Here is a 25,926-nt window from a genome sequence, read left to right as displayed (position 1 = left end):
ATACACACTCTTATGACTCTACTAACACTATTTATATGAGACAGACAACCGCAAATGGGTTCACGGCCGTAAACACGTTCACGACCGTAAACGTCCGAGAAACCCTAATTCGTGATTACGGCCGCCGCCGAGAAACCCTAGCCACAAAAGCTTATTCGACCGAGAACCCTCCTTCGGTCGTGAACCCTTCAATGGACGACAACACTTCGCAGATTACGTGAAAAATAACGTTTTTCACCTCTTTTTACTCCAAAACTCGATCAAAAACTCGTTTTTATCAAAAACACGAACAACAAACCCCCCTTATTTTTCAAAGATCTATCCAAAAATGCAAAAATCCTTCAAAAATAAGATCAAATACGCTCCAGATCTGGCCAAAATGATTGATACAATCCAAGCTCTGATACCACTTGTAAGTCCCGAATTCGCTTGTGTATCAATCATATCCAATTGATGGTGTAGAATCCCAAACAATTAGATGATGCAAGATCAAAATAAGAAGAAGGAGAAGAAGAATAATATGAATCTATGATGTATTCAAGATTGGAATGATGAACAATATACAAGATTCACACACACTTGCACCTTCTCTCCTTTCTCTCTCTAGAACACCTTAGAATACACACACTTAAGCTCCTCTAGCCATACACACTCTTATGACTCTACTAACACTATTTATATGAGACAGACAACCGCAAATGGGTTCACGGCCGTAAACACGTTCACGACCGTAAACGTCCGAGAAACCCTAATTCGTGATTACGGCCGCCGCCGAGAAACCCTAGCCACAAAAGCTTATTCGACCGAGAACCCTCCTTCGGTCGTGAACCCTTCAATGGACGACAACACTTCGCAGATTACGTGAAAAATAACGTTTTTCACCTCTTTTTACTCCAAAACTCGATCAAAAACTCGTTTTTATCAAAAACACGAAGAACAAACCCCCCTTATTTTTCAAAGATCTATCCAAAACTGCAAAAATCCTTCAAAAATAAGATCAAATACGCTCCAGATATGGCCAAAATGATTGATACAATCCAAGCTCTGATACCACTTGTAAGTCCCGAATTCGCTTGTGTATCAATCATATCCAATTGATGGTGTAGAATCCCAAACAATTGGATGATGCAAGATCAAAATAAGAAGAAGGAGAAGAAGAATAATATGAATCTATGATGTATTCAAGATTGGAATGATGAACAATATACAAGATTCACACACACTTGCACCTTCTCTCCTTTCTCTCTCTAGAACACCTTAGAATACACACACTTAAGCTCCTCTAGCCATACACACTCTTATGACTCTACTAACACTATTTATATGAGACAGACAACCGCAAATGGGTTCACGGCCGTAAACACGTTCACGACCGTAAACGTCCGAGAAACCCTAATTCGTGATTACGGCCGCCGCCGAGAAACCCTAGCCACAAAAGCTTATTCGACCGAGAACCCTCCTTCGGTCGTGAACCCTTCAATGGACGACAACACTTCGCAGATTACGTGAAAAATAACGTTTTTCACCTCTTTTTACTCCAAAACTCGATCAAAAACTCGTTTTTATCAAAAACACGAACAACAAACCCCCCTTATTTTTCAAAGATCTATCCAAAAATGCAAAAATCCTTCAAAAATAAGATCAAATACGCTCCAGATCTGGCCAAAATGATTGATACAATCCAAGCTCTGATACCACTTGTAAGTCCCGAATTCGCTTGTGTATCAATCATATCCAATTGATGGTGTAGAATCCCAAACAATTGGATGATGCAAGATCAAAATAAGAAGAAGGAGAAGAAGAATAATATGAATCTATGATGTATTCAAGATTGGAATGATGAACAATATACAAGATTCACACACACTTGCACCTTCTCTCCTTTCTCTCTCTAGAACACCTTAGAATACACACACTTAAGCTCCTCTAGCCATACACACTCTTATGACTCTACTAACACTATTTATATGAGACAGACAACCGCAAATGGGTTCACGGCCGTAAACACGTTCACGACCGTAAACGTCCGAGAAACCCTAATTCGTGATTACGGCCGCCGCCGAGAAACCCTAGCCACAAAAACTTATTCGACCGAGAACCCTCCTTCGGTCGTGAACCCTTCAATGGACGACAACACTTCGCAGATTACGTGAAAAATAACGTTTTTCACCTCTTTTTACTCCAAAACTCGATCAAAAACTCGTTTTTATCAAAAACACGAAGAACAAACCCCCCTTATTTTTCAAAGATCTATCCAAAAATGCAAAAATCCTTCAAAAATAAGATCAAATACGCTCCAGATCTGGCCAAAATGATTGATACAATCCAAGCTCTGATACCACTTGTAAGTCCCGAATTCGCTTGTGTATCAATCATATCCAATTGATGGTGTAGAATCCCAAACAATTGGATGATGCAAGATCAAAATAAGAAGAAGGAGAAGAAGAATAATATGAATCTATGATGTATTCAAGATTGGAATGATGAACAATATACAAGATTCACACACACTTGCACCTTCTCTCCTTTCTCTCTCTAGAACACCTTAGAATACACACACTTAAGCTCCTCTAGCCATACACACTCTTATGACTCTACTAAAACTATTTATATGAGACAGACAACCGCAAATGGGTTCACGGCCGTAAACACGTTCACGACCGTAAACGTCCGAGAAACCCTAATTCGTGATTACGGCCGCCGCCGAGAAACCCTAGCCACAAAAGCTTATTCGACCGAGAACCCTCCTTCGGTCGTGAACCCTTCAATGGACGACAACACTTCGCAGATTACGTGAAAAATAACGTTTTTCACCTCTTTTTACTCCAAAACTCGATCAAAAACTCGTTTTTATCAAAAACACGAAGAACAAACCCCCCTTATTTTTCAAAGATCTATCCAAAAATGCAAAAATCCTTCAAAAATAAGATCAAATACGCTCCAGATCTGGCCAAAATGATTGATACAATCCAAGCTCTGATACCACTTGTAAGTCCCGAATTCGCTTGTGTATCAATCATATCCAATTGATGGTGTAGAATCCCAAACAATTGGATGATGCAAGATCAAAATAAGAAGAAGGAGAAGAAGAATAATATGAATCTATGATGTATTCAAGATTGGAATGATGAACAATATACAAGATTCACACACACTTGCACCTTCTCTCCTTTCTCTCTCTAGAACACCTTAGAATACACACACTTAAGCTCCTCTAGCCATACACACTCTTATGACTCTACTAACACTATTTATATGAGACAGACAACCGCAAATGGGTTCACGGCCGTAAACACGTTCACGACCGTAAACGTCCGAGAAACCCTAATTCGTGATTACGGCCGCCGCCGAGAAACCCTAGCCGCAAAAGCTTATTCGACCGAGAACCCTCCTTCGGCCGTGAACCCTTCAACGGCCGTGAACCCTTCAATGGACGAGAACACTTCGCAGATTACATGAAAAATAGCGTTTTTCACCTCTTTTTACTCCAAAACTCGATCAAAAACTCGTTTTTATCAAAAACACGAAGAACAAACCCCCCTTATTTTTCAAAGATCTATCCAAAAATATAAAAATCCTTCAAAAATAAGATCAAATACGCTCCAGATCTGGCCAAAATGATTGATACAATCCAAGCTCTGATACCACTTGTAAGTCCCGAATTCGCTTGTGTATCAATCATATCCAATTGATGGTGTAGAATCCCAAACAATTGGATGATGCAAGATCAAAATAAGAAGAAGGAGAAGAAGAATAATATGAATCTATGATGTATTCAAGATTGGAATGATGAACAATATACAAGATTCACACACACTTGCACCTTCTCTCCTTTCTCTCTCTAGAACACCTTAGAATACACACACTTAAGCTCCTCTAGCCATACACACTCTTATGACTCTACTAACACTATTTATATGAGACAGACAACCGCAAATGGGTTCACGGCCGTAAACACGTTCACGACCGTCAACGTCCGAGAAACCCTAATTCGTGATTACGACCGCCGCCGAGAAACCCTAGCCACAAAAGCTTATTCGACCGAGAACCCTCCTTCGGTCGTGAACCCTTCAATGGACGACAACACTTCGCAGATTACGTGAAAAATAACGTTTTTCACCTCTTTTTACTCCAAAACTCGATCAAAAACTCGTTTTTATCAAAAACACGAAGAACAAACCCCCCTTATTTTTCAAAGATCTATCCAAAAATGCAAAAATCCTTCAAAAATAAGATCAAATACGCTCCAGATCTGGCCAAAATGATTGATACAATCCAAGCTCTGATACCACTTGTAAGTCCCGAATTCGCTTGTGTATCAATCATATCCAATTGATGGTGTAGAATCCCAAACAATTGGATGATGCAAGATCAAAATAAGAAGAAGGAGAAGAAGAATAATATGAATCTATGATGTATTCAAGATTGGAATGATGAACAATATACAAGATTCACACACACTTGCACCTTCTCTCCTTTCTCTCTCTAGAACACCTTAGAATACACACACTTAAGCTCCTCTAGCCATACACACTCTTATGACTCTACTAACACTATTTATATGAGACAGACAACCGCAAATGGGTTCACGGCTGTAAACACGTTCACGACCGTAAACGTCCGAGAAACCCTAATTCGTGATTACGGCCGCCGCCGAGAAACCCTAGCCACAAAAGCTTATTCGACCGAGAACCCTCCTTCGGTCGTGAACCCTTCAATGGACGACAACACTTCGCAGATTACGTGAAAAATAACGTTTTTCACCTCTTTTTACTCCAAAACTCGATCAAAAACTCGTTTTTATCAAAAACACGAAGAACAAACCCCCCTTATTTTTCAAAGATCTATCCAAAAATGCAAAAATCCTTCAAAAATAAGATCAAATACGCTCCAGATCTGGCCAAAATGATTGATACAATCCAAGCTCTGATACCACTTGTAAGTCCCGAATTCGCTTGTGTATCAATCATATCCAATTGATGGTGTAGAATCCCAAACAATTGGATGATGCAAGATCAAAATAAGAAGAAGGAGAAGAAGAATAATATGAATCTATGATGTATTCAAGATTGGAATGATGAACAATATACAAGATTCACACACACTTGCACCTTCTCTCCTTTCTCTCTCTAGAACGCCTTAGAATACACACACTTAAGCTTCTCTAGCCATACACACTCTTATGACTCTACTAACACTATTTATATGAGACAGACAACCGCAAATGGGTTCACGGCCGTAAACACGTTCACGACCGTAAACGTCCGAGAAACCCTAATTCGTGATTACGGCCGCCGCCGAGAAACCCTAGCCGCAAAAGCTTATTCGACCGAGAACCCTCCTTCGGCCGTGAACCCTTCAACGGCCGTGAACCCTTCAATGGACGAGAACACTTCGCAGATTACATGAAAAATAGCGTTTTTCACCTCTTTTTACTCCAAAACTCGATCAAAAACTCGTTTTTATCAAAAACACGAAGAACAAACCCCCCTTATTTTTCAAAGATCTATCCAAAAATATAAAAATCCTTCAAAAATAAGATCAAATACGCTCCAGATCTGGCCAAAATGATTGATACAATCCAAGCTCTGATACCACTTGTAAGTCCCGAATTCGCTTGTGTATCATTCATATCAAATTGATGGTGTAGAATCCTAAACAATTGGATGATGCAAGTTCAAAATAAGAAGAAGGAGAAGAAGAATAATATGAATCTATGATGTATTCAAGATTGGAATGATGAACAATATACAAGATTCACACACACTTGCACCTTCTCTCCTTTCTCTCTCTAGAACACCTTAGAATACACACACTTAAGCTCCTCTAGCCATACACACTCTTATGACTCTACTAACACTATTTATATGAGACAGACAACCGCAAATGGGTTCAAGGCCGTAAACACGTTCACGACCGTAAACGTCCGAGAAACCCTAATTCGTGATTACGACCGCCGCCGAGAAACCCTAGCCACAAAAGCTTATTCGACCGAGAACCCTCCTTCGGCCGTGAACCCTTCAATTGACGAGAACACTTCGCAGATTACGTGAAAAATAGCGTTTTTCACCTCTTTTTACTCCAAAACTCGATCAAAAACTCGTTTTTATCAAAAACACGAAGAACAAACCCCCCTTATTTTTCAAAGATCTATCCAAAACTGCAAAAATCCTTCAAAAATAAGATCAAATACGCTCCAGATCTGGCCAAAATGATTGATACAATCCAAGCTCTGATACCACTTGTAAGTCCCGAATTCGCTTGTGTATCAATCATATCCAATTGATGGTGTAGAATCCCAAACAATTGGATGATGCAAGATCAAAATAAGAAGAAGGAGAAGAAGAATAATATGAATCTATGATGTATTCAAGATTGGAATGATGAACAATATAAAAGATTCACACACACTTGCACCTTCTCTCCTTTCTCTCTCTAGAACACCTTAGAATACACACACTTAAGCTCCTCTAGCCATACACACTCTTATGACTCTACTAACACTATTTATATGAGACAGACAACCGCAAATGGGTTCACGGCTGTAAACACGTTCACGACCGTAAACGTCCGAGAAACCCTAATTCGTGATTACGGCCGCCGCCGAGAAACCCTAGCCACAAAAGCTTATTCGACCGAGAACCCTCCTTCGGTCGTGAACCCTTCAATGGACGACAACACTTCGCAGATTACGTGAAAAATAACGTTTTTCACCTCTTTTTACTCCAAAACTCGATCAAAAACTCGTTTTTATCAAAAACACGAAGAACAAACCCCCCTTATTTTTCAAAGATCTATCCAAAAATGCAAAAATCCTTCAAAAATAAGATCAAATACGCTCCAGATCTGGCCAAAATGATTGATACAATCCAAGCTCTGATACCACTTGTAAGTCCCGAATTCGCTTGTGTATCAATCATATCCAATTGATGGTGTAGAATCCCAAACAATTGGATGATGCAAGATCAAAATAAGAAGAAGGAGAAGAAGAATAATATGAATCTATGATGTATTCAAGATTGGAATGATGAACAATATACAAGATTCACACACACTTGCACCTTCTCTCCTTTCTCTCTCTAGAACGCCTTAGAATACACACACTTAAGCTTCTCTAGCCATACACACTCTTATGACTCTACTAACACTATTTATATGAGACAGACAACCGCAAATGGGTTCACGGCCGTAAACACGTTCACGACCGTAAACGTCCGAGAAACCCTAATTCGTGATTACGGCCGCCGCCGAGAAACCCTAGCCGCAAAAGCTTATTCGACCGAGAACCCTCCTTCGGCCGTGAACCCTTCAACGGCCGTGAACCCTTCAATGGACGAGAACACTTCGCAGATTACATGAAAAATAGCGTTTTTCACCTCTTTTTACTCCAAAACTCGATCAAAAACTCGTTTTTATCAAAAACACGAAGAACAAACCCCCCTTATTTTTCAAAGATCTATCCAAAAATATAAAAATCCTTCAAAAATAAGATCAAATACGCTCCAGATCTGGCCAAAATGATTGATACAATCCAAGCTCTGATACCACTTGTAAGTCCCGAATTCGCTTGTGTATCATTCATATCAAATTGATGGTGTAGAATCCTAAACAATTGGATGATGCAAGTTCAAAATAAGAAGAAGGAGAAGAAGAATAATATGAATGTATGATGTATTCAAGATTGGAATGATGAACAATATACAAGATTCACACACACTTGCACCTTCTCTCCTTTCTCTCTCTAGAACACCTTAGAATACACACACTTAAGCTCCTCTAGCCATACACACTCTTATGACTCTACTAACACTATTTATATGAGACAGACAACCGCAAATGGGTTCAAGGCCGTAAACACGTTCACGACCGTAAACGTCCGAGAAACCCTAATTCGTGATTACGACCGCCGCCGAGAAACCCTAGCCACAAAAGCTTATTCGACCGAGAACCCTCCTTCGGCCGTGAACCCTTCAATTGACGAGAACACTTCGCAGATTACGTGAAAAATAGCGTTTTTCACCTCTTTTTACTCCAAAACTCGATCAAAAACTCGTTTTTATCAAAAACACGAAGAACAAACCCCCCTTATTTTTCAAAGATCTATCCAAAACTGCAAAAATCCTTCAAAAATAAGATCAAATACGCTCCAGATCTGGCCAAAATGATTGATACAATCCAAGCTCTGATACCACTTGTAAGTCCCGAATTCGCTTGTGTATCAATCATATCCAATTGATGGTGTAGAATCCCAAACAATTGGATGATGCAAGATCAAAATAAGAAGAAGGAGAAGAAGAATAATATGAATCTATGATGTATTCAAGATTGGAATGATGAACAATATAAAAGATTCACACACACTTGCACCTTCTCTCCTTTCTCTCTCTAGAACACCTTAGAATACACACACTTAAGCTCCTCTAGCCATACACACTCTTATGACTCTACTAACACTATTTATATGAGACAGACAACCGCAAATGGGTTCACGGCCGTAAACACGTTCACGACCGTAAACGTCCGAGAAACCCTAATTCGTGATTACGGCCGCCGCCGAGAAACCCTAGCCACAAAAGCTTATTCGACCGAGAACCCTCCTTCGGTCGTGAACCCTTCAATGGACGACAACACTTCGCAGATTACGTGAAAAATAACGTTTTTCACCTCTTTTTACTCCAAAACTCGATCAAAAACTCGTTTTTATCAAAAACACGAAGAACAAACCCCCCTTATTTTTCAAAGATCTATCCAAAAATGCAAAAATCCTTTAAAAATAAGATCAAATACGCTCCAGATCTGGCCAAAATGATTGATACAATCCAAGCTCTGATACCACTTGTAAGTCCCGAATTCGCTTGTGTATCAATCATATCCAATTGATGGTGTAGAATCCCAAACAATTGGATGATGCAAGATCAAAATAAGAAGAAGGAGAAGAAGAATAATATGAATCTATGATGTATTCAAGATTGGAATGATGAACAATATACAAGATTCACACACACTTGCACCTTCTCTCCTTTCTCTCTCTAGAACGCCTTAGAATACACACACTTAAGCTCCTCTAGCCATACACACTCTTATGACTCTACTAACACTATTTATATGAGACAGACAACCGCAAATGGGTTCACGGCCGTAAACACGTTCACGACCGTAAACGTCCGAGAAACCCTAATTCGTGATTACGGCCGCCGCCGAGAAACCCTAGCCGAAAAGCTTATTCGACCGAGAACCCTCCTTCGGCCGTGAACCCTTCAACGGCCGTGAACCCTTCAATGGACGAGAACACTTCGCAGATTACATGAAAAATAGCGTTTTTCACCTCTTTTTACTCCAAAACTCGATCAAAAACTCGTTTTTATCAAAAACACGAAGAACAAACCCCCCTTATTTTTCAAAGATCTATCCAAAAATATAAAAATCCTTCAAAAATAAGATCAAATACGCTCCAGATCTGGCCAAAATGATTGATACAATCCAAGCTCTGATACCACTTGTAAGTCCCGAATTCGCTTGTGTATCATTCATATCAAATTGATGGTGTAGAATCCTAAACAATTGGATGATGCAAGATCAAAATAAGAAGAAGGAGAAGAAGAATAATATGAATCTATGATGTATTCAAGATTGGAATGATGAACAATATACAAGATTCACACACACTTGCACCTTCTCTCCTTTCTCTCTCTAGAACACCTTAGAATACACACACTTAAGCTCCTCTAGCCATACACACTCTTATGACTCTACTAACACTATTTATATGAGACAGACAACCGCAAATGGGTTCAAGGCCGTAAACACGTTCACGACCGTAAACGTCCGAGAAACCCTAATTCGTGATTACGACCACCGCCGAGAAACCCTAGCCACAAAAGCTTATTCGACCGAGAACCCTCCTTCGGCCGTGAACCCTTCAATTGACGAGAACACTTCGCAGATTACGTGAAAAATAGCGTTTTTCACCTCTTTTTACTCCAAAACTCGATCAAAAACTCGTTTTTATCAAAAACACGAAGAACAAACCCCCCTTATTTTTCAAAGATCTATCCAAAACTGCAAAAATCCTTCAAAAATAAGATCAAATACGCTCCAGATCTGGACAAAATGATTGATACAATCCAAGCTCTGATACCACTTGTAAGTCCCGAATTCGCTTGTGTATCAATCATATCCAATTGATGGTGTAGAATCCCAAACAATTGGATGATGCAAGATCAAAATTAGAAGAAGGAGAAGAAGAATAATATGAATCTATGATGTATTCAAGATTGGAATGATGAACAATATAAAAGATTCACACACACTTGCACCTTCTCTCCTTTCTCTCTCTAGAACACCTTAGAATACACACACTTAAGCTCCTCTAGCCATACACACTCTTATGACTCTACTAACACTATTTATATGAGACAGACAACCGGAAATGGGTTCACGGCCGTAAACACGTTCACGACCGTAAACGTCCGAGAAACCCTAATTCGTGATTACGGCCGCCGCCGAGAAACCCTAGCCACAAAAGCTTATTCGACCGAGAACCCTCCTTCGGTCGTGAACCCTTCAATGGACGACAACACTTCGCAGATTACGTGAAAAATAACGTTTTTCACCTCTTTTTACTCCAAAACTCGATCAAAAACTCGTTTTTATCAAAAACACGAAGAACAAACCCCCCTTATTTTTCAAAGATCTATCCAAAAATGCAAAAATCCTTTAAAAATAAGATCAAATACGCTCCAGATCTGGCCAAAATGATTGATACAATCCAAGCTCTGATACCACTTGTAAGTCCCGAATTCGCTTGTGTATCAATCATATCCAATTGATGGTGTAGAATCCCAAACAATTGGATGATGCAAGATCAAAATAAGAAGAAGGAGAAGAAGAATAATATGAATCTATGATGTATTCAAGATTGGAATGATGAACAATATACAAGATTCACACACACTTGCACCTTCTCTCCTTTCTCTCTCTAGAACGCCTTAGAATACACACACTTAAGCTCCTCTAGCCATACACACTCTTATGACTCTACTAACACTATTTATATGAGACAGACAACCGCAAATGGGTTCACGGCCGTAAACACGTTCACGACCGTAAACGTCCGAGAAACCCTAATTCGTGATTACGGCCGCCGCCGAGAAACCCTAGCCGCAAAAGCTTATTCGACCGAGAACCCTCCTTCGGCCGTGAACCCTTCAACGGCCGTGAACCCTTCAATGGACGAGAACACTTCGCAGATTACATGAAAAATAGCGTTTTTCACCTCTTTTTACTCCAAAACTCGATCAAAAACTCGTTTTTATCAAAAACACGAAGAACAAACCCCCCTTATTTTTCAAAGATCTATCCAAAAATATAAAAATCCTTCAAAAATAAGATCAAATACGCTCCAGATCTGGCCAAAATGATTGATACAATCCAAGCTCTGATACCACTTGTAAGTCCCGAATTCGCTTGTGTATCATTCATATCAAATTGATGGTGTAGAATCCTAAACAATTGGATGATGCAAGATCAAAATAAGAAGAAGGAGAAGAAGAATAATATGAATCTATGATGTATTCAAGATTGGAATGATGAACAATATACAAGATTCACACACACTTGCACCTTCTCTCCTTTCTCTCTCTAGAACACCTTAGAATACACACACTTAAGCTCCTCTAGCCATACACACTCTTATGACTCTACTAACACTATTTATATGAGACAGACAACCGCAAATGGGTTCAAGGCCGTAAACACGTTCACGACCGTAAACGTCCGAGAAACCCTAATTCGTGATTACGACCACCGCCGAGAAACCCTAGCCACAAAAGCTTATTCGACCGAGAACCCTCCTTCGGCCGTGAACCCTTCAATTGACGAGAACACTTCGCAGATTACGTGAAAAATAGCGTTTTTCACCTCTTTTTACTCCAAAACTCGATCAAAAACTCGTTTTTATCAAAAACACGAAGAACAAACCCCCCTTATTTTTCAAAGATCTATCCAAAACTGCAAAAATCCTTCAAAAATAAGATCAAATACGCTCCAGATCTGGACAAAATGATTGATACAATCCAAGCTCTGATACCACTTGTAAGTCCCGAATTCGCTTGTGTATCAATCATATCCAATTGATGGTGTAGAATCCCAAACAATTGGATGATGCAAGATCAAAATTAGAAGAAGGAGAAGAAGAATAATATGAATCTATGATGTATTCAAGATTGGAATGATGAACAATATAAAAGATTCACACACACTTGCACCTTCTCTCCTTTCTCTCTCTAGAACACCTTAGAATACACACACTTAAGCTCCTCTAGCCATACACACTCTTATGACTCTACTAACACTATTTATATGAGACAGACAACCGCAAATGGGTTCACGGCCGTAAACACGTTCACGACCGTAAACGTCCGAGAAACCCTAATTCGTGATTACGGCCGCCGCCGAGAAACCCTAGCCACAAAAGCTTATTCGACCGAGAACCCTCCTTCGGTCGTGAACCCTTCAATGGACGACAACACTTCGCAGATTACGTGAAAAATAACGTTTTTCACCTCTTTTTACTCCAAAACTCGATCAAAAACTCGTTTTTATCAAAAACACGAAGAACAAACCCCCCTTATTTTTCAAAGATCTATCCAAAAATGCAAAAATCCTTTAAAAATAAGATCAAATACGCTCCAGATCTGGCCAAAATGATTGATACAATCCAAGCTCTGATACCACTTGTAAGTCCCGAATTCGCTTGTGTATCAATCATATCCAATTGATGGTGTAGAATCCCAAACAATTGGATGATGCAAGATCAAAATAAGAAGAAGGAGAAGAAGAATAATATGAATCTATGATGTATTCAAGATTGGAATGATGAACAATATACAAGATTCACACACACTTGCACCTTCTCTCCTTTCTCTCTCTAGAACGCCTTAGAATACACACACTTAAGCTCCTCTAGCCATACACACTCTTATGACTCTACTAACACTATTTATATGAGACAGACAACCGCAAATGGGTTCACGGCCGTAAACACGTTCACGACCGTAAACGTCCGAGAAACCCTAATTCGTGATTACGGCCGCCGCCGAGAAACCCTAGCCGCAAAAGCTTATTCGACCGAGAACCCTCCTTCGGCCGTGAACCCTTCAACGGCCGTGAACCCTTCAATGGACGAGAACACTTCGCAGATTACATGAAAAATAGCGTTTTTCACCTCTTTTTACTCCAAAACTCGATCAAAAACTCGTTTTTATCAAAAACACGAAGAACAAACCCCCCTTATTTTTCAAAGATCTATCCAAAAATATAAAAATCCTTCAAAAATAAGATCAAATACGCTCCAGATCTGGCCAAAATGATTGATACAATCCAAGCTCTGATACCACTTGTAAGTCCCGAATTCGCTTGTGTATCATTCATATCAAATTGATGGTGTAGAATCCTAAACAATTGGATGATGCAAGATCAAAATAAGAAGAAGGAGAAGAAGAATAATATGAATCTATGATGTATTCAAGATTGGAATGATGAACAATATACAAGATTCACACACACTTGCACCTTCTCTCCTTTCTCTCTCTAGAACACCTTAGAATACACACACTTAAGCTCCTCTAGCCATACACACTCTTATGACTCTACTAACACTATTTATATGAGACAGACAACCGCAAATGGGTTCAAGGCCGTAAACACGTTCACGACCGTAAACGTCCGAGAAACCCTAATTCGTGATTACGACCACCGCCGAGAAACCCTAGCCACAAAAGCTTATTCGACCGAGAACCCTCCTTCGGCCGTGAACCCTTCAATTGACGAGAACACTTCGCAGATTACGTGAAAAATAGCGTTTTTCACCTCTTTTTACTCCAAAACTCGATCAAAAACTCGTTTTTATCAAAAACACGAAGAACAAACCCCCCTTATTTTTCAAAGATCTATCCAAAACTGCAAAAATCCTTCAAAAATAAGATCAAATACGCTCCAGATCTGGACAAAATGATTGATACAATCCAAGCTCTGATACCACTTGTAAGTCCCGAATTCGCTTGTGTATCAATCATATCCAATTGATGGTGTAGAATCCCAAACAATTGGATGATGCAAGATCAAAATTAGAAGAAGGAGAAGAAGAATAATATGAATCTATGATGTATTCAAGATTGGAATGATGAACAATATAAAAGATTCACACACACTTGCACCTTCTCTCCTTTCTCTCTCTAGAACACCTTAGAATACACACACTTAAGCTCCTCTAGCCATACACACTCTTATGACTCTACTAACACTATTTATATGAGACAGACAACCGCAAATGGGTTCACGGCCGTAAACACGTTCACGACCGTAAACGTCCGAGAAACCCTAATTCGTGATTACGGCCGCCGCCGAGAAACCCTAGCCACAAAAGCTTATTCGACCGAGAACCCTCCTTCGGTCGTGAACCCTTCAATGGACGACAACACTTCGCAGATTACGTGAAAAATAACGTTTTTCACCTCTTTTTACTCCAAAACTCGATCAAAAACTCGTTTTTATCAAAAACACGAAGAACAAACCCCCCTTATTTTTCAAAGATCTATCCAAAAATGCAAAAATCCTTTAAAAATAAGATCAAATACGCTCCAGATCTAGCCAAAATGATTGATACAATCCAAGCTCTGATACCACTTGTAAGTCCCGAATTCGCTTGTGTATCAATCATATCCAATTGATGGTGTAGAATCCCAAACAATTGGATGATGCAAGATCAAAATAAGAAGAAGGAGAAGAAGAATAATATGAATCTATGATGTATTCAAGATTGGAATGATGAACAATATACAAGATTCACACACACTTGCACCTTCTCTCCTTTCTCTCTCTAGAACGCCTTAGAATACACACACTTAAGCTCCTCTAGCCATACACACTCTTATGACTCTACTAACACTATTTATATGAGACAGACAACCGCAAATGGGTTCACGGCCGTAAACACGTTCACGACCGTAAACGTCCGAGAAACCCTAATTCGTGATTACGGCCGCCGCCGAGAAACCCTAGCCGCAAAAGCTTATTCGACCGAGAACCCTCCTTCGGCCGTGAACCCTTCAACGGCCGTGAACCCTTCAATGGACGAGAACACTTCGCAGATTACATGAAAAATAGCGTTTTTCACCTCTTTTTACTCCAAAACTCGATCAAAAACTCGTTTTTATCAAAAACACGAAGAACAAACCCCCCTTATTTTTCAAAGATCTATCCAAAAATATAAAAATCCTTCAAAAATAAGATCAAATACGCTCCAGATCTGGCCAAAATGATTGATACAATCCAAGCTCTGATACCACTTGTAAGTCCCGAATTCGCTTGTGTATCATTCATATCAAATTGATGGTGTAGAATCCTAAACAATTGGATGATGCAAGATCAAAATAAGAAGAAGGAGAAGAAGAATAATATGAATCTATGATGTATTCAAGATTGGAATGATGAACAATATACAAGATTCACACACACTTGCACCTTCTCTCCTTTCTCTCTCTAGAACACCTTAGAATACACACACTTAAGCTCCTCTAGCCATACACACTCTTATGACTCTACTAACACTATTTATATGAGACAGACAACCGCAAATGGGTTCAAGGCCGTAAACACGTTCACGACCGTAAACGTCCGAGAAACCCTAATTCGTGATTACGACCACCGCCGAGAAACCCTAGCCACAAAAGCTTATTCGACCGAGAACCCTCCTTCGGCCGTGAACCCTTCAATTGACGAGAACACTTCGCAGATTACGTGAAAAATAGCGTTTTTCACCTCTTTTTACTCCAAAACTCGATCAAAAACTCGTTTTTATCAAAAACACGAAGAACAAACCCCCCTTATTTTTCAAAGATCTATCCAAAACTGCAAAAATCCTTCAAAAATAAGATCAAATACGCTCCAGATCTGGCCAAAATGATTGATACAATCCAAGCTCTGATACCACTTGTAAGTCCCGAATTCGCTTGTGTATCAATCATATCCAATTGATGGTGTAGAATCCCAAACAATTGGATGATGCAAGATCAAAATAAGAAGAAGGAGAAGAAGAATAATATGAATCTATGATGTATTCAAGATTGGAATGATGAACAATATAAAAGATTCACACACACTTGCACCTTCTCTCCTTTCTCTCTCTAGAACACCTTAGAATACACACACTTAAGCTCCTCTAGCCATACACACTCTTATGACTCTACTAACACTATTTATATGAGACAGACAACCGCAAATGGGTTCACGGCCGTAAACACGTTCACGACCGTAAACGTCCGAGAAACCCTAATTCGTGATTACGGCCGCCGCCGAGAAACCCTAGCCACAAAAGCTTATTCGACCGAGAACCCTCCTTCGGTCGTGAACCCTTCAATGGACGACAACACTTCGCAGATTACGTGAAAAATAACGTTTTTCACCTCTTTTTACTCCAAAACTCGATCAAAAACTCGTTTTTATCAAAAACACGAAGAACAAACCCCCCTTATTTTTCAAAGATCTATCCAAAAATGCAAAAATCCTTTAAAAATAAGATCAAATACGCTCCAGATCTGGCCAAAATGATTGATACAATCCAAGCTCTGATACCACTTGTAAGTCCCGAATTCGCTTGTGTATCAATCATATCCAATTGATGGTGTAGAATCCCAAACAATTGGATGATGCAAGATCAAAATAAGAAGAAGGAGAAGAAGAATAATATGAATCTATGATGTATTCAAGATTGGAATGATGAACAATATACAAGATTCACACACACTTGCACCTTCTCTCCTTTCTCTCTCTAGAACACCTTAGAATACACACACTTAAGCTCCTCTAGCCATACACACTCTTATGACTCTACTAACACTATTTATATGAGACAGACAACCGCAAATGGGTTCACGGCCGTAAACACGTTCACGACCGTAAACGTCCGAGAAACCCTAATTCGTGATTACGACCGCCGCCGAGAAACCCTAGCCACAAAAGCTTATTCGACCGAGAACCCTCCTTCGGTCGTGAACCCTTCAATGGACGACAACACTTCGCAGATTACGTGAAAAATAACGTTTTTCACCTCTTTTTACTCCAAAACTCGATCAAAAACTCGTTTTTATCAAAAACACGAAGAACAAACCCCCCTTATTTTTCAAAGATCTATCCAAAAATGCAAAAATCCTTCAAAAATAAGATCAAATACGCTCCAGATCTGGCCAAAATGATTGATACAATCCAAGCTCTGATACCACTTGTAAGTCCCGAATTCGCTTGTGTATCAATCATATCCAATTGATGGTGTAGAATCCCAAACAATTGGATGATGCAAGATCAAAATAAGAAGAAGGAGAAGAAGAATAATATGAATCTATGATGTATTCAAGATTGGAATGATGAACAATATACAAGATTCACACACACTTGCACCTTCTCTCCTTTCTCTCTCTAGAACACCTTAGAATACACACACTTAAGCTCCTCTAGCCATACACACTCTTATGACTCTACTAACACTATTTATATGAGACAGACAACCGCAAATGGGTTCACGGCCGTAAACACGTTCACGACCGTAAACGTCCGAGAAACCCTAATTCGTGATTACGACCGCCGCCGAGAAACCCTAGCCACAAAAGCTTATTCGACCGAGAACCCTCCTTCGGTCGTGAACCCTTCAATGGACGACAACACTTCGCAGATTACGTGAAAAATAACGTTTTTCACCTCTTTTTACTCCAAAACTCGATCAAAAACTCGTTTTTATCAAAAACACGAAGAACAAACCCCCCTTATTTTTCAAAGATCTATCCAAAAATGCAAAAATCCTTCAAAAATAAGATCAAATACGCTCCAGATCTGGCCAAAATGATTGATACAATCCAAGCTCTGATACCACTTGTAAGTCCCGAATTCGCTTGTGTATCAATCATATCCAATTGATGGTGTAGAATCCCAAACAATTGGATGATGCAAGATCAAAATAAGAAGAAGGAGAAGAAGAATAATATGAATCTATGATGTATTCAAGATTGGAATGATGAACAATATACAAGATTCACACACACTTGCACCTTCTCTCCTTTCTCTCTCTAGAACACCTTAGAATACACACACTTAAGCTCCTCTAGCCATACACACTCTTATGACTCTACTAACACTATTTATATGAGACAGACAACCGCAAATGGGTTCACGGCCGTAAACACGTTCACGACCGTAAACGTCCGAGAAACCCTAATTCGTGATTACGACCACCGCCGAGAAACCCTAGCCACAAAAGCTTATTCGACCGAGAACCCTCCTTCGGCCGTGAACCCTTCAAGTGACGAGAACACTTCGCAGATTACGTGAAAAATAGCGTTTTTCACCTCTTTTTACTCCAAAACTCGATCAAAAACTCGTTTTTATCAAAAACACGAAGAACAAACCCCCCTTATTTTTCAAAGATCTATCCAAAAATGCAAAAATCCTTCAAAAATAAGATCAAATACGCTCCAGATCTGGCCAAAATGATTGATACAATCCAAGCTCTGATACCACTTGTAAGTCCCGAATTCGCTTGTGTATCAATCATATCCAATTGATGGTGTAGAATCCCAAACAATTGGATGATGCAAGATCAAAATAAGAAGAAGGAGAAGAAGAATAATATGAATCTATGATGTATTCAAGATTGGAATGATGAACAATATAAAAGATTCACACACACTTGCACCTTCTCTCCTTTCTCTCTCTAGAACACCTTAGAATACACACACTTAAGCTCCTCTAGCCATACACACTCTTATGACTCTACTAACACTATTTATATGAGACAGACAACCGCAAATGGGTTCACGGCCGTAAACACGTTCACGACCGTAAACGTCCGAGAAACCCTAATTCGTGATTACGGCCGCCGCCGAGAAACCCTAGCCACAAAAGCTTATTCGACCGAGAACCCTCCTTCGGTCGTGAACCCTTCAATGGACGACAACACTTCGCAGATTACGTGAAAAATAACGTTTTTCACCTCTTTTTACTCCAAAACTCGATCAAAAACTCGTTTTTATCAAAAACACGAAGAACAAACCCCCCTTATTTTTCAAAGATCTATCCAAAAATGCAAAAATCCTTTAAAAATAAGATCAAATACGCTCCAGATCTGGCCAAAATGATTGATACAATCCAAGCTCTGATACCACTTGTAAGTCCCGAATTCGCTTGTGTATCAATCATATCCAATTGATGGTGTAGAATCCCAAACAATTGGATGATGCAAGATCAAAATAAGAAGAAGGAGAAGAAGAATAATATGAATCTATGATGTATTCAAGATTGGAATGATGAACAATATACAAGATTCACACACACTTGCACCTTCTCTCCTTTCTCTCTCTAGAACACCTTAGAATACACACACTTAAGCTCCTCTAGCCATACACACTCTTATGACTCTACTAACACTATTTATATGAGACAGACAACCGCAAATGGGTTCACGGCCGTAAACACGTTCACGACCGTAAACGTCCGAGAAACCCTAATTCGTGATTACGACCGCCGCCGAGAAACCCTAGCCACAAAAGCTTATTCGACCGAGAACCCTCCTTCGGTCGTGAACCCTTCAATGGACGACAACACTTCGCAGATTACGTGAAAAATAACGTTTTTCACCTCTTTTTACTCCAAAACTCGATCAAAAACTCGTTTTTATCAAAAACACGAAGAACAAACCCCCCTTATTTTTCAAAGATCTATCCAAAAATGCAAAAATCCTTCAAAAATAAGATCAAATACGCTCCAGATCTGGCCAAAATGATTGATACAATCCAAGCTCTGATACCACTTGTAAGTCCCGAATTCGCTTGTGTATCAATCATATCCAATTGATGGTGTAGAATCCCAAACAATTGGATGATGCAAGATCAAAATAAGAAGAAGGAGAAGAAGAATAATATGAATCTATGATGTATTCAAGATTGGAATGATGAACAATATACAAGATTCACACACACTTGCACCTTCTCTCCTTTCTCTCTCTAGAACACCTTAGAATACACACACTTAAGCTCCTCTAGCCATACACACTCTTATGACTCTACTAACACTATTTATATGAGACAGACAACCGCAAATGGGTTCACGGCCGTAAACACGTTCACGACCGTAAACGTCCGAGAAACCCTAATTCGTGATTACGACCGCCGCCGAGAAACCCTAGCCACAAAAGCTTATTCGACCGAGAACCCTCCTTCGGTCGTGAACCCTTCAATGGACGACAACACTTCGCAGATTACGTGAAAAATAACGTTTTTCACCTCTTTTTACTCCAAAACTCGATCAAAAACTCGTTTTTATCAAAAACACGAAGAACAAACCCCCCTTATTTTTCAAAGATCTATCCAAAAATGCAAAAATCCTTCAAAAATAAGATCAAATACGCTCCAGATCTGGCCAAAATGATTGATACAATCCAAGCTCTGATACCACTTGTAAGTCCCGAATTCGCTTGTGTATCAATCATATCCAATTGATGGTGTAGAATCCCAAACAATTGGATGATGCAAGATCAAAATAAGAAGAAGGAGAAGAAGAATAATATGAATCTATGATGTATTCAAGATTGGAATGATGAACAATATACAAGATTCACACACACTTGCACCTTCTCTCCTTTCTCTCTCTAGAACACCTTAGAATACACACACTTAAGCTCCTCTAGCCATACACACTCTTATGACTCTACTAACACTATTTATATGAGACAGACAACCGCAAATGGGTTCACGGCCGTAAACACGTTCACGACCGTAAACGTCCGAGAAACCCTAATTCGTGATTACGGCCGCCGCCGAGAAACCCTAGCCGCAAAAGCTTATTCGACCGAGAACCCTCCTTCGGCCATGAACCCTTCAACGGCCGTGAACCCTTCAATGGACGAGAACACTTCGCAGATTACATGAAAAATAGCGTTTTTCACCTCTTTTTACTCCAAAACTCGATCAAAAACTCGTTTTTATCAAAAACACGAAGAACAAACCCCCCTTATTTTTCAAAGATCTATCCAAAATCATAAAAATCCTTCAAAAATAAGATCAAATACGCTCCAGATCTGGCCAAAATGATTGATACAATCCAAGCTCTGATACCACTTGTAAGTCCCGAATTCGCTTGTGTATCAATCATATCCAATTGATGGTGTAGAATCCCAAACAATTGGATGATGCAAGATCAAAATAAGAAGAAGGAGAAGAAGAATAATATGAATCTATGATGTATTCAAGATTGGAATGATGAACAATATACAAGATTCACACACACTTGCACCTTCTCTCCTTTCTCTCTCTAGAACACCTTAGAATACACACACTTAAGCTCCTCTAGCCATACACACTCTTATGACTCTACTAACACTATTTATATGAGACAGACAACCGCAAATGGGTTCACGGCCGTAAACACGTTCACGACCGTAAACGTCCGAGAAACCCTAATTCGTGATTACGACCGCCGCCGAGAAACCCTAGCCACAAAAGCTTATTCGACCGAGAACCCTCCTTCGGTCGTGAACCCTTCAATGGACGACAACACTTCGCAGATTACGTGAAAAATAACGTTTTTCACCTCTTTTTACTCCAAAACTCGATCAAAAACTCGTTTTTATCAAAAACACGAAGAACAAACCCCCCTTATTTTTCAAAGATCTATCCAAAAATGCAAAAATCCTTCAAAAATAAGATCAAATACGCTCCAGATCTGGCCAAAATGATTGATACAATCCAAGCTCTGATACCACTTGTAAGTCCCGAATTCGCTTGTGTATCAATCATATCCAATTGATGGTGTAGAATCCCAAACAATTGGATGATGCAAGATCAAAATAAGAAGAAGGAGAAGAAGAATAATATGAATCTATGATGTATTCAAGATTGGAATGATGAACAATATACAAGATTCACACACACTTGCACCTTCTCTCCTTTCTCTCTCTAGAACACCTTAGAATACACACACTTAAGCTCCTCTAGCCATACACACTCTTATGACTCTACTAACACTATTTATATGAGACAGACAACCGCAAATGGGTTCACGGCTGTAAACACGTTCACGACCGTAAACGTCCGAGAAACCCTAATTCGTGATTACGGCCGCCGCCGAGAAACCCTAGCCACAAAAGCTTATTCGACCGAGAACCCTCCTTCGGTCGTGAACCCTTCAATGGACGACAACACTTCGCAGATTACGTGAAAAATAACGTTTTTCACCTCTTTTTACTCCAAAACTCGATCAAAAACTCGTTTTTATCAAAAACACGAAGAACAAACCCCCCTTATTTTTCAAAGATCTATCCAAAACTGCAAAAATCCTTCAAAAATAAGATCAAATACGCTCCAGATATGGCCAAAATGATTGATACAATCCAAGCTCTGATACCACTTGTAAATCCCGAATTCGCTTGTGTATCAATCATATCCAATTGATGGTGTAGAATCCCAAACAATTGGATGATACAAGATCAAAATAAGAAGAAGGAGAAGAAGAATAATATGAATCTATGATGTATTCAAGATTGGAATGATGAACAATATACAAGATTCACACACACTTGCACCTTCTCTCCTTTCTCTCTCTAGAACACCTTAGAATACACACACTTAAGCTCCTCTAGCCATACACACTCTTATGACTCTACTAACACTATTTATATGAGACAGACAACCGCAAATGGGTTCAAGGCCGTAAACACGTTCACGACCGTAAACGTCCGAGAAACCCTAATTCGTGATTACGACCACCGCCGAGAAACCCTAGCCACAAAAGCTTATTCGACCGAGAACCCTCCTTCGGCCGTGAACCCTTCAATTGACGAGAACACTTCGCAGATTACGTGAAAAATAGCGTTTTTCACCTCTTTTTACTCCAAAACTCGATCAAAAACTCGTTTTTATCAAAAACACGAAGAACAAACCCCCCTTATTTTTCAAAGATCTATCCAAAACTGCAAAAATCCTTCAAAAATAAGATCAAATACGCTCCAGATCTGGACAAAATGATTGATACAATCCAAGCTCTGATACCACTTGTAAGTCCCGAATTCGCTTGTGTATCAATCATATCCAATTGATGGTGTAGAATCCCAAACAATTGGATGATGCAAGATCAAAATAAGAAGAAGGAGAAGAAGAATAATATGAATCTATGATGTATTCAAGATTGGAATGATGAACAATATAAAAGATTCACACACACTTGCACCTTCTCTCCTTTCTCTCTCTAGAACACCTTAGAATACACACACTTAAGCTCCTCTAGCCATACACACTCTTATGACTCTACTAACACTATTTATATGAGACAGACAACCGCAAATGGGTTCACGGCCGTAAACACGTTCACGACCGTAAACGTCCGAGAAACCCTAATTCGTGATTACGGCCGCCGCCGAGAAACCCTAGCCACAAAAGCTTATTCGACCGAGAACCCTCCTTCGGTCGTGAACCCTTCAATGGACGACAACACTTCGCAGATTACGTGAAAAATAACGTTTTTCACCTCTTTTTACTCCAAAACTCGATCAAAAACTCGTTTTTATCAAAAACACGAAGAACAAACCCCCCTTATTTTTCAAAGATCTATCCAAAAATGCAAAAATCCTTTAAAAATAAGATCAAATACGCTCCAGATCTGGCCAAAATGATTGATACAATCCAAGCTCTCATACCACTTGTAAGTCCCGAATTCGCTTGTGTATCAATCATATCCAATTGATGGTGTAGAATCCCATACAATTGGATGATGCAAGATCAAAATAAGAAGAAGGAGAAGAAGAATAATATGAATCTATGATGTATTCAAGATTGGAATGATGAACAATATACAAGATTCACACACACTTGCACCTTCTCTCCTTTCTCTCTCTAGAACGCCTTAGAATACACACACTTAAGCTCCTCTAGCCATACACACTCTTATGACTCTACTAACACTATTTATATGAGACAGACAACCGCAAATGGGTTCACGGCCGTAAACACGTTCACGACCGTAAACGTCCGAGAAACCCTAATTCGTGATTACGGCCGCCGCCGAGAAACCCTAGCCGCAAAAGCTTATTCGACCGAGAACCCTCCTTCGGCCGTGAACCCTTCAACGGCCGTGAACCCTTCAATGGACGAGAACACTTCGCAGATTACATGAAAAATAGCGTTTTTCACCTCTTTTTACTCCAAAACTCGATCAAAAACTCGTTTTTATCAAAAACACGAAGAACAAACCCCCCTTATTTTTCAAAGATCTATCCAAAAATATAAAAATCCTTCAAAAATAAGATCAAATACGCTCCAGATCTGGCCAAAATGATTGATACAATCCAAGCTCTGATACCACTTGTAAGTCCCGAATTCGCTTGTGTATCATTCATATCGAATTGATGGTGTAGAATCCTAAACAATTGGATGATGCAAGATCAAAATAAGAAGAAGGAGAAGAAGAATAATATGAATCTATGATGTATTCAAGATTGGAATGATGAACAATATACAAGATTCACACACACTTGCACCTTCTCTCCTTTCTCTCTCTAGAACACCTTAGAATACACACACTTAAGCTCCTCTAGCCATACACACTCTTATGACTCTACTAACACTATTTATATGAGACAGACAACCGCAAATGGGTTCAAGGCCGTAAACACGTTCACGACCGTAAACGTCCGAGAAACCCTAATTCGTGATTACGACCACCGCCGAGAAACCCTAGCCACAAAAGCTTATTCGACCGAGAACCCTCCTTCGGCCGTGAACCCTTCAAGTGACGAGAACACTTCGCAGATTACGTGAAAAATAGCGTTTTTCACCTCTTTTTACTCCAAAACTCGATCAAAAACTCGTTTTTATCAAAAACACGAAGAACAAACCCCCCTTATTTTTCAAAGATCTATCCAAAAATGCAAAAATCCTTCAAAAATAAGATCAAATACGCTCCAGATCTGGCCAAAATGATTGATACAATCCAAGCTCTGATACCACTTGTAAGTCCCGAATTCGCTTGTGTATCAATCATATCCAATTGATGGTGTAGAATCCCAAACAATTGGATGATGCAAGATCAAAATAAGAAGAAGGAGAAGAAGAATAATATGAATCTATGATGTATTCAAGATTGGAATGATGAACAATATAAAAGATTCACACACACTTGCACCTTCTCTCCTTTCTCTCTCTAGAACACCTTAGAATACACACACTTAAGCTCCTCTAGCCATACACACTCTTATGACTCTACTAACACTATTTATATGAGACAGACAACCGCAAATGGGTTCACGGCCGTAAACACGTTCACGACCGTAAACGTCCGAGAAACCCTAATTCGTGATTACGGCCGCCGCCGAGAAACCCTAGCCACAAAAGCTTATTCGACCGAGAACCCTCCTTCGGTCGTGAACCCTTCAATGGACGACAACACTTCGCAGATTACGTGAAAAATAACGTTTTTCACCTCTTTTTACTCCAAAACTCGATCAAAAACTCGTTTTTATCAAAAACACGAAGAACAAACCCCCCTTATTTTTCAAAGATCTATCCAAAAATGCAAAAATCCTTTAAAAATAAGATCAAATACGCTCCAGATCTGGCCAAAATGATTGATACAATCCAAGCTCTGATACCACTTGTAAGTCCCGAATTCGCTTGTGTATCAATCATATCCAATTGATGGTGTAGAATCCCAAACAATTGGATGATGCAAGATCAAAATAAGAAGAAGGAGAAGAAGAATAATATGAATCTATGATGTATTCAAGATTGGAATGATGAACAATATACAAGATTCACACACACTTGCACCTTCTCTCCTTTCTCTCTCTAGAACACCTTAGAATACACACACTTAAGCTCCTCTAGCCATACA

The sequence above is a fragment of the Lactuca virosa genome, chromosome 4 (assembly GCF_052849685.1).
Source record: "Lactuca virosa cultivar CGN04683 chromosome 4, Lactuca_virosa_CGN04683_v6, whole genome shotgun sequence".
Taxonomy (NCBI): Eukaryota; Viridiplantae; Streptophyta; class Magnoliopsida; order Asterales; family Asteraceae; genus Lactuca; species Lactuca virosa.
This window is presented reverse-complemented; position numbering follows the sequence as displayed.